Raw genomic sequence first — 12,211 nt, 5'->3', positions numbered from 1 at the left:
ATGAACCACAGTTTCTTCATCTAAATCTACTAGAGACAGTGTTTTGAAATATCACCTCTCCTTTACTTTTTTCTGTTTGTGGCCATTTTTATATAGTTATAAGCATAGTGTCTGCATAATTTATATATGAAGTTAGACATCATAACATGTTCAGTCTCCATTTATCTTAAAACCATAGTAAACAGTGAAATAGCTACGTGACATTTCATTTAGAGGATATTAAAACAAAGTTACTCTTCATTCTTTTGTTGTGACGCAGAAAGGTTGTTGCAAATGATGTTGGGCCTTGAAATCCCCAGTGTTTCTAAAATGCTGTGAGTCATTTTGAGGATAGAAGTGTGGCCAGTGATCTCTTGATAAGACCAGATCTCAAAATGTAGGTTTTAGGATATATCGTACCCAACTAAAGGATATTTGTGTTATCCACAGCTATGAAGTGTGAGATACTTGGGTTCATCAGATATTGCTAGCAGTTTTGTTCCCTTAATTTTCTACCTTTACCACCCAAAAAACTGACCTCAAGAAGAGGAAGCAATTTGCAGCTTTCAGCAGCTGAAGACCTACAATGCCTCCGTTCATTTCTAGGAGGCACTAAGTCACCCCATTGTTACACTGGTCATTGGGATGCTTCCATAAGGAGAAATGAGCAAGCCTTTAAGAGAAAACCCCGTTCCTGGGACTTCCTCACAGACGATACCCCTTAACTGTATACGTAGGCAACCAGGGAGCTCTCTAGGCCAAATGCATACTAAGGTATCCTTACACACAATGTTAGGAAGTATTCCTTATAACTTCTATTAATGGAAATATTTTTTAGAATTCATACCAGAGCTGATTACCAATTAACCTGATAATTAGGTAGAAGCATTTCATATATTTTTTCAAGCAATGGTTTAATAACATAATTTTTCACTTAATTTTTTCTACAAAGACAACTCTTAAGGCAATATAAAAGAAATTACAGTTCAAGACATTAGGGTGTCAAATTCACAAGCCCCCTGAAGCCAGTCAGTTGACCCAAAGTGCCAAGTGCAGAACTAGTGCTTTATAGATACTAGTTCAGTTAACCTTTAGATTAAACACTTGACTGATACCATGATTCTTCCTCTGAAGATGAGGAAACCAAGGCCTAGATTAGTTAAGAAAGTTTCTCAAACTACCGCTGACGGGTTAGAGCAAGGACTTAAACCTAGATATGCCTTAATTTCCAAGTCTGTATCCTTACCCTCTTGTCAGTTTGCCTCTCCTATGTCCAGACAGTCCAGCTATCTTAAAAAATACAACAGTCAGCAGGTACAAGCAGGAAGGAAGCAAGCATCATATTGCAAGGTTTGTGGACTTCTTAACCACATAAATTGTGGTTGAAATGCAGGCTCTGCCATCGTTACATATATGAATGTGTAAGCAGACAGTCAAAATTGAAAGTTGCCATTTTAATAATTGCATAATTAAATCAAACTGTACTAATAAAAATCTAGTAAGGAACAAAAGCAAATATTGTTTGAATGGTGCTTATATAAAATAAACTCATAATTGAACTTTTTTTTAGGGGAAAAAGAAAAAGGAAGTAGTGATTTACAAAGAATGTTTAAAAATTTTAAATTGGGTACTAGTAGTCAAAACTACTTGAAGAGTTAGTATCCGGTAGGTGAACCTCCTACCTAGATTATAAAGTCTCTGAAGATAAAGTTAATTAAAATTTCATTTTACAAAGACCAAACTGGTTCTGCAGACATAGCTTAATTAAAAACAGATCTCTAAATCTCCCAAGCATTTATTGAGAAAAAACAACAATCCACAGGTCTGATCAAGCCTTTCAAATTTGGAGGGGGAAACAGGAACTTATTGAGGGTATTATATACATTAATCACTGAAGCTGAAGATAGATCTATTTTTTAAAAAAAATATATCTTTATTGATTTCAGAGAGCGGAAAGGAGAGGGAGAGAGAGAGATAGAAACATCAGTGATGAGAGTCATTGATCGGCTGCCTCCTGCAGGCCCCCAACTGGGGATCGAGCCCGCAATCCGGGCATGTGCCCTGACCAGGAATTGAACCCCGATCACCTGGATCCTAGGTCAATGCTCAACCACTGAGCCATGCCCGGCCAGGCTAGATCTATTTTTACAAAAGAAGAGCTGACCATTTGAATGCATTACAGCAATTATGAAAATTCTGGATGAGGTAATATATGTGTGAAGAAGAGAATATGACTAATCTGGAGAAACTATGAATGAATGTTCCCTGGAACTCTTGTTGGTATTCCTTTCTATTAATCTCACATATATAAAAATAGTATGTTTTTTTAGTTGATGGTTACACTTTCCGAATCTTTTGCCTCACTTAAAAATGGCTACAATAATATCTATAAGGGTGGCTGTAGGGATTAGCTGTGATATATATATTCCAGAACATGGGCATTGATTAGTTTATCAGTGAATATTATTATTGCTATTGTTAATAGAAAATAATTAGATTCTTTGAAAAGAAGAAATCAGATCACAGGTGACATATATATTGGCAGTTGGAGGAGAGAGGAAGTGAGTGGGCAGCAGGCTGTAAAACACAAGATAGACAAGCACGAAAGGAGGCAGAGAAGAAGGCTGAGGGGATAAGAATCGAGCGGCAGAAAGAAGAGGTAGAGAAGAGGTAAGCGCTAGAAGGTTTGAGACAAGATTTTAAGGTAAATCAACTGATAAACAGTAAGAGCTGGTGGGCATGAGAAAGGAAGCAGGAGTCAGACATTATCTTAGTAAGATCAGGTAATGTTTTCCTGAGTTAGTTTTACGGTTGTAAATTGTTCTCGTTACTTGAGGAATCAAATCCAAAACAAACTCACCTTAAAATATAGTGTTGTTCTCCCAGGATTTTAAAACACAAACATAAAAATTCTACAAGTAAGATGTTACATGAAGTCTCTTATGCTCTGAAATTAAAATGCATTGCAATCTAAAAGGATAGAGAAAAACTTTTTTTAAACTTATTTTTATAGTATTTAGATCATAAATTAGTATTGATGGTGGACATTTAAAAACTAAATCAGAATTTCCACTTCTGACTATAACAGAGAAATTGATATTGGACTTGCCCTCCCAAAATAAACAAATAGAAAACTGGTTAAAATATATGCCTTCAAACATCAGTTAACAGGAGGGCTGTGATCCCTGTAAGAACTGAGACAACAGGTCTGCTTTACAATCACCCTGGTTATCTCCGTGGTGGCCTTATTTATATGACAGACTGGGGAGGAAGGCCCACCCACAGCATGATGGTCTCTCTGGTTCTGAAGACAGATACTGGAATTTGGGTTATCTGAGGCAACTGTGCTGAATGCTCAGTTATGCATGAATAAGGTAAAACTTTATGAGGTAAGAAATAATTGGTCATTGGTAAGCTAAATAATTTCCAGAGTCACACAGAGCTGATGGATTTCAAGTTCCTACTATCCAGAGTAAAAAGACCCCATTGAATACCAAGGCATACGGTGCAGAGCCTGCAAGCATGACATCATAGCAGTGGGCTAACCCAGCACAAGCATAGAGGCTACTCAGGACCCACCTTATCAGCGCTGAAAAACAAGTCTCACAAGCCTCAAGCTACTGTCGGGCAAAGAGCTTCACAGACAAGGAAAAGAGAAAGGAAGTCATCACCACCAACTAGTATTACATGAAATGTAGAAGGGTCTTCTTTAAGAAGAAGCTAATACACAAAATAAATTGATTGACAAACAAAAGAGACCCAGAGATATTGAAGCATGCAACAGACTGATGTATTTCATGGTGGAGGGGTGGGGGGGGAAGAGATTAACCAAAGAACTTATATGCATACATGCAAAATCCATGGAAGCAGACAGACAATAATGCAATGAAAGCCTGGGGAGGGGCCAGGAGTGTGATAGAAGAGGTCAATGGGGGGAGGGGGGAAGGGAACATCTGTAATACTTTAAGCAATAAAGATAAATTTTTTAAAAAAAAGAATGGTAAAGAAAGGGGAGAAAAAGTGTCACGCTGGCTCATAAACAACTTTACCTACCAGGTACAATACACTCACAGGGAAGGAAAACTTCCAGACACTCATTAACATAACTTATGATTGCAGCATCAAATACAAAGCAATAAACGTGTGAAGCAAGAAAATGTGGCCCATAGCTAGACAAAAATAAGTCAAAAGAAAGAGATTCAGAAATTATAGAGATGGTGAAATTATCATAGACTTTAAAACTACCATTATTAAAATGATATTTAGAGGGAACTCAGGGAAGCTGGTAAACTATAAGAGTGACAAGTAATTTTGAGATTTTGTGGCCATAAACCAAACTTGAGAAAAAGCCTACAGGTGTAGTTATGGACTAGACAAATATTGGATGTAAACAGGATTGAGGCTTTACCAATGTCTTCAGGCTACGTTAACAAAAAAATCAGAAAAACTGCCAATTCAAACTTACAATTCTTTAAGAAACAAAAACGTCTGTCTTAAAATAGATGATTGATTGCATAATTTAACACAAACCCCATGCATGAGTTTTTACAGCTGCAGTTTGTGCAGCATAATTGACCCTGATGCACTGTTAGGATCAAAAGGTGCATGAGCCCCCTAGCTGGTATGGTTCAGTGGCTAGAGTGTCCACCTGTGGGTTCAGTTCAGGCCAAGGGCCAATGTGGCCCTAGGTCATAGGTCCAAAAGAAGTACACGCTCCAGGCTTCCCTATAACCTGCATTCAATTTGCTATTCCTTTGTTTAGAGTTTTTGTTCCATGAGCACTACACATGAACAACTGGTGATTCTCCCAGTAAGCTTATAACCCAAACCACCAGGTAAATCTATTTATCTGGATCTCCAAAACCAAGGTAGAATCGGTACCCTTCTCATTGATGTGTTCTTACACCTCTAGCTCCCTATTCTGATGTTCCTTTTCTGCCCCCTCTTGGTTCTATGCAGTACTCTCTCAAGCACTGGGACAAGTGGCTTAAAGCTTCTGAATAAACCTCCCAAGTATTTCACAAATAGCTGAGTAACCAATACACATTTGGTGGGTTTTCACTTTAAGTAATGTGATAAAATTACAAAGGGTTCTCATCGCTCATAATCCTCACATCTAACTAAAGGAAATTTGCCAACTGTAAACACAGAATATTTATTTTTACCAAGCAGTTCCAGAAATTTAGTTCAAAGCTTTCTAGATTAACTTTGATTTTTCTACATCAAAACAGTTAAGGTACAGACATAATAAACTTTCCCAATAATCCAGTGATTCTTTATACTTCTGAGTCATGAACAGCTTTGAAATCAGATGAAGACTATAGCCCAAAAGTGCATATACAGAGGGCATCCACCAGGACTGTGATAAATTTCCATGATCCATTTTCAAGGAAAGACTTTTTGCACCAGCTGTACAAAGTATTATCTACAGACAGTCTTCAGCTGTCAGCTCCTTCAGAAAGGCTCAGCTTGCCCAAAGCCACCATGCCCCTTCTGGAGGCCAATATCATCAACAACTTATCCATGCCAGAGTATAAAGGCCTGGACATCTAAACTTCATTAAGGCAACTCTAAAGGGGTCATTCTAGTTTCAGAGCTTCGCCATGGAGTCAACTGAGGTTGCAGGTAGGTTGCATCACAGCACAATTTCTCCTTCTGCCCATTCCTGTTTCCTTCCCCTCCCTGCTACAGGTATTGATCCCAGGATCACTACTGAATGAATATATCCTCATGCTAAACTCCATCTCAGAGTCTTTCTCCTAGGGAACACAATATGTGTTAATTATGAATGTGATTACATAAAGCAGCATTTTCCCCTTCTCATGGGCAGAATTCAAAAGCTACTAGAAAAAGCTTTTCTAAGTTTGAGAACCAGTTTTTTGAGAACTTAGAAATATGTGTAACTCCCAGATTTCCATTTTATATTAAACACTGCTAAAAACAGATGACATTCACTGAAAATACAAAGGAAGCAGTGGAAACAAGAATATCAAGAGCAGGGGCCCAGTGAAAATAGATCTCAAAAAGCACCACCAAAAATATACTTCCAAAAACTGGTGGTATATTCTGCAGCCAAAAAATACTATTTCTAGTTCATAATCCTTGGTGCAAGGACTAGATGAATTGATCCAGGCTTCAAATTCCTCATCTGTAAAATAGGAATACTAATAAACCTTTCTTATAGAGTTGAAATGAGGATTAAACAAATTAACACATGCAAATAGTTATTATAATGCCTTCAATATAGTACAGGTTTTGGATTAATTTATTATTATTATCATTAATGATGATGAATCATGTAGAGGAAAAGCAACTAGGTGATTACTTTTCCTGCCCTGGAATAAATGTCTGTGCCTCAAACTAAATATAAAACAAAGGGACTTAGAAAATGGATAGTCAACTAAAATATTCTTGTTGGCTTTTACTTTTTTTAAAAAACCGTATCTTTATTGATTTCAAAGAGAGGAAGGGAGAGGGAGAGAGAGATAGAAACATCAATGATGAGAGAGAGTCATTGATCAGGTGCCTCCTACACACCCTCGACTGGGGATCAAGCCCGAAATCCCGGTATGTGCCCTGACCGGGACCCAAACCACGATCTCCTGGTCGATGCTGAACTGGAGAGCCAAGCCCGGCCAGGCTTGGCTTTTACTTTTGAAATGAAATGTCATTCAGGAGTGTCAGGTCTCTTAATTTTATATTCATATTTAAAAAGTGAATATTTATTGCCCTGGCAGGCGTTACTCAGTGGTTAGAACATCGGCCCATGTACCAAAGGGTCATGGGTTCCATTCTCAGTCAAGGGTACATATCAGGGTTGCAGATTCGATCCTCAGCTCTGGTCAGGGCGTGTTTGGGAGGCAAATAATTTATGTGTCTTTCTCACATTGATGTTTCTCTCCCTCCCTCCCTCCCTCCCTCCCTCCCTCCCTCCCTCCCTCCCTCCCTCCCTCCCTTCTTTCCACTCTCTCTCTAAAAATCAATGGAAAAAAATCATTGGGTGTAGATTAACAAAAAAAAGTAAATATATATTACAAAAATATCAGTCATAAATGGACAAAATTTACCTCTAATAATTCAAGCATTACTTAGAGTTAATAAAAAATCTAGTTATAATTTAAAACCAGGCTTCACATCAAACTGTAAGATTTTCAAAGTGCATCTATCCTAGAATATTCCATTACCTTGCCTTGGGTAGAACTAAACCTTACTACTGTAGAGAGACGATATAGACAATCCCTTTTAAATCACTGGCATTTTATACTCCATATATTTCTCTCAGGACATAATCAATAACCTTGTAAATTAAGTCAGGATTCTCAATATAAACATTCTGACCCAAGTTGCAAGTGTTTTAACATGTAGTTTCAAGGTAAAATTTGAACATCTACATAGAATAAAACTTTTATTTAAAATTGAAATCTTAATTCAAATATTAATATATACAGAATCAACAACCAATTTTTAGGATAGTCAGCTGTTTTTCTCAGACAAAACATTGGTTTTATTTATATAAGAGCTACCATATTTATTGGCTGGCATATATAATGCCTACACAAATCTCTCAAGCATTATAATGCCTGCTTTTATGAAGCCTACATTCTGACTTTGAATACACAAGGAAGGTCAAGCTGTGAAAGTCAAAAGAATGTATGACATTGTTCCACTACCAGGGCCTACAGAAGAGGGTATTATTGAAGAAGAACTGAAAAGCTCTTAAAGAATCAAAAATCAATCCATCTGCAACAACCGACACTGGCTGCAGGCATTTTTGGGAAGGAATAAATGCATTTGAAAAATCTTATTTTACTTGGAAGTAAATATCAAATTAAAAATCCCCTGGGAGTTTTGAGAACAACAAATAACAGATAAGATGTACCTATGATGACGGAGTTATTGGCAATCACGCTGTGGGTGAAGTATTTTGTTAGTCACTTACATAATACTCACAATCAAGCTTTATGCTTTCAGTTGTTTATTTTTCTGTTTCCCTCCTCAATGGCTGAATGCATCTCAGGGTTTTGTTGACAAAAGCAACCATACTTTCTGCAAGAATTTCTTCCTTCTCCACATCTCTTTAATCCCAATTTTCTAAATCAAGACTTCCAGAATAGAGGATGATTTGAATGCTGTGAAACTTTATTATTTATTTCTTTTTTTAAAAACTATATCTTTATTGATTTCAGAGAGAGGAAAGGAGAGGGAGAGAGAGAGGTAGAAACATCAATGATGAGAAAGTCATTGATCGGCTGCCTCCTGCACGCCCCCGACTGCGGATTGAGCCTGCAATCCGGGCATGTGCCCTGACCGGGAATCAAACCCCGATCTCCTGGATCCTAGGTCGATGCTCAACCGCTGAGCCACGCCTGGCTGGGCAATGCTGTGAAACTTTAAATTGGCGTGATATTTCTATAAGCTACGAAGAAAAGTTTTTAAGGTTGTGAGGTATTTCTTAGTTAAAATTCATGGCAACTCATATCTCTGGCTTTCTAAAAGTTACAATTTGTGGCAACTCGTATTTCTGGCTTTTTAAATTAAATCCCCAAATAAGTCAGAGATTCAAGTTTTATTTCCAAGAAAGTCACTTGTTCTACCCCAAGCACATATAAAAGAGGTCAAATGTTTTCAGGTCCCATTCAGTACACAAGTGAAGTTTTGTTGGGATATTTCATCATAATATACCACATATAACCCTTTTATCATCGAGGAAGAACAAAGTAGAAAATGAAATTTTGTGAGCTAGGGTTCAACTTAATATTGTTTTGCATTAAAGCCCTCCTACTATTTTACTAGCATTTGGGGGACAGGGTGGGAGGTAGGAAGGAAACCCTAATAGATTTTCTCGATAGATAATGTCATAGATTGCTTTTTTCTACATTTGTTACTAATACAAGGTTTAGCAATGGCTGTTCATTTAGGACTGTCAGCATACTTGTTTTTTTTTAAATAAAAAATAATAAATCAATATGGGGAAAAATAAACATGATTTCCCGATTGTGATATTTTAGATTACAGTGGTACCTCGGTTTTTTAATGTAACCCATTCTGGAAGACTGTTCAAATTCTGAAACATTTGAAAACCGAGGGATCAACAGCTGACAGCTAGGCCACAGGATCTTGCACTCAGCGGAAGCTGTGGGGCATGTTTAACTTCCCAGGTGCGCTCGAAAACAAAAGCATTTACTTCTGGGTTTATGGCATTGGTAAACTGAAATGTTCGTCAACGGAGATGTTCGAAAACTGAGGTACCACTGTATTTCCAAAAAAATAAAAGATGCCAGAAATGTTTAGTCTATCAAAGAAATATCTTCATCAGAGTTTCAAAAGGCAAAAAGGGACCCTAAGTAACTCACTGTCATCCAAATCTTCCTTATTTCCCCCTAACATCAAGTTCACTCTTTTTTTTTTTAATGTTTTTATTTATTTCAGAGAGAGGAAGAGAGGAGAGAGATATAGAAACATCAATGATGAAAAAGAGTAATTAATAGGCTGCCTCCTGCACAACCCCTACTGGGGATCGAGCCTGAAACCTGGGCATGTGCCCTGACTGGGAATCGAACCTCAGTCTCCTGAATCATAGTCAACGCTCAACCACTGAGCCATGTTGGCGGGCCAAGTTCACTCTTAAGTTTATTCATTTATAAATATTTATTGAATATATACTATGTGCAAAGGCATGCCCAGTACTATTGGAGCACATAAAACAATCTATAACTTGCCTGGCGGGAGTGGCTCAGTTGGTTGGAGTGCTGTCCCACATACCAGGAGGTGGAAGGTTCAATTCCCAGTCAGCTTGTGTGTTCGCTCCCCAGGGGGTAACCCATTGAGGTTTCTCTCTCACATTGATATTCCTTTCTCTCTCTTTTTCTTTCTTTCTCTCTGCTCCTCTCTCTCTCTAAAAATCAATAAACACATCCTCAGGTGAGGATAAAATAATTTCATCTCCCTTTTCTTTCTAATGTGGCTACTAAAACACTGTAATTTACAAATGTGGCTTACATATTTCTATTGGAAAGCACTCATTTAGACACTGCCTTAACAACATGTTTAATAAGAATTCAAAAATCTGATGAATGCCAAAATAAGAATAGTCGGTTCCTTTCTATAGCATAATAAGTAACATTTTTGGTAAGTGAGCACTTGATTCAAATAGAAGGTCTTCAATATATGATAACATTATATTTTATCAACTCTTAAAACATATTTTAGCTAACCGCCCTTGAGATGCAAAATGTTTATGAATTCCATTAGCATTTCTTTAAGTAGTTTCAATGGTTATAAAATAGTATATTAAACATTAGAAACATTTGAATTCTCTACCCACTTCATTATTTACATGATAAATGCTTTTTTCTCTAAATTTATATATGTTCTTCCTGAAAGAAATGTTGTATTTTTGTAGTTATCTACTTCACTAGCACAAACATATCTGGTTGTCATGGGAATTGCTGGTTCAGATTTCGGCAAAAAAAGAAAATCTGTGTGGAAAGAAAATTGTTCAGTTGCTATTTTAATTATTAAGGTAATAATTTAGAAGAGTGTTTGCACCTTTAACATTATAGCTTGTTATTTTTTATTACTATTTAATAAATACAAAATGTTTTCACTGCCAAAAGCATGTCTTTTATTAGGATATGCTCTTCCAATTCTAAGTTTATACTGACCCCTATAGGTTATTATGTTCTAATTTATTTCTGGTTTATTCTTTCAGAACATACAATTACCAATATTTAAACATGTTTACACTTAGGATTTAATTATTTTAGGAGTAAAGCCATAAAATACTTTTTTCATAGTCTTTTTCTCTCCTGATATTGCTCAACATAAACTATGCATGAATTTCAACCATCCTTTAAGACAATTTATTTTGAAGACCAAAGATGTTTTAAACCACATTAGTTTCAGTGTTGGTCTACTGAGGACAGGGGAACTAAGCAACATAATTTCTAGTTAACAGCAAAACATGACCTGATTCTTTTCCTCAAAATCTGTTCTATCTCATAATTTTCATAGCTGTAGTCCATTAAGAAATTAACTTTAAAGTTTATGCAGAGATGTATATAAAGGCAGAAAGGACTTGGAACCAAAGTCAGTCTGATTTCGGCTAACCTTGGCGGATGGACACTGATTCTAGGTTAAACTGGGAACTTTTAATGTGATGTGCAAGACTCTAAACCCTTTCCTTACGGACATGGATGAGGAATTACAGGAGAGGGTGAAAGGTTACAGACTATTTGCTGTTGGGCACAGGCATCCCCAGGAACACGTAGTAAGGAAGGAACTGTCTGGAACATCTGCAACAGGAGCTCTATACATATACCATATGCTTCCTAAAATTGCCAGTTTTGCATGAGATATGGAACTGATTTCTTCCCAGTCTATGCTTTGTACAAAAGGAAACATTTTAACCTAAGAGAAGAGTTTCAACAGTGCTAATTTTCAAGGAGCAGAAACTAGAGCAGCTCAGGAGTAAGTGTGGAGTAATTCCAAAAGGTACAATGCCATGAAGTCTGAATGTGGGTTCCATATTACTCTATAATAATAAACCCTTAATAAGACTAGAGCATTATTACAAGATGTTTGTTACCAACTTTTAAAAAGATATTTCATTATTCATACTTGTTTTGGAGAAACAACATTATCATGGACTATGCTGTGAATTCAATATGAAGCCCAGGCTACCCTTGTTTTTCTTAAACTTGTACTTTCATATAATCTGAGTATTGGGGATAATAGGAATAACCTCCTTACTGATCAGATAGTAATTTCCGGAGTATTATAAAGCAGAGGTGTGCTTTAACCCTTCTTCTGACTTGAAGCCAGGCATAGATTGCCATAGGAAATATGAAGCTATATATTTTCTTGCACACTGAGATACGGTTTTATTGCCATACAGGTAAATTCTGATACCAAAATTATTATCTGGGGTAGATATTCTCATAGTACTTAATGAGTGATAGTCAAGTCTATAGTTCAAAGTAACTTAGTTTCATAAGGGTAAATTTTACGTCTAAGTCATCCTGGGGATTATATTGGTTTAAACTGACTTTTACAAATGCATTACTGAATTTTTTACTATTACCAGAATAAGTTTGATAACGTTGTTCTACATTTTCTCAGACCAGGAAGACCACAGTCAGGCTGTACCGGGAGCTGGGGTGCTTTGCTCACCCCCGTGCGAGAATGAAGGCTTTTCTGCGGGAGCCTGAAGCCTGCCCATCGTCTCCAGGGC

The sequence above is a fragment of the Miniopterus natalensis genome, chromosome 5, assembly GCF_054644295.1.
Source record: "Miniopterus natalensis isolate mMinNat1 chromosome 5, mMinNat1.hap1, whole genome shotgun sequence".
In the NCBI taxonomy this organism is placed as follows: Eukaryota; Metazoa; Chordata; class Mammalia; order Chiroptera; family Miniopteridae; genus Miniopterus; species Miniopterus natalensis.
The sequence above is the reverse complement of the archived record's forward strand: the minus strand, read 5'-3'. Positions refer to the sequence as shown.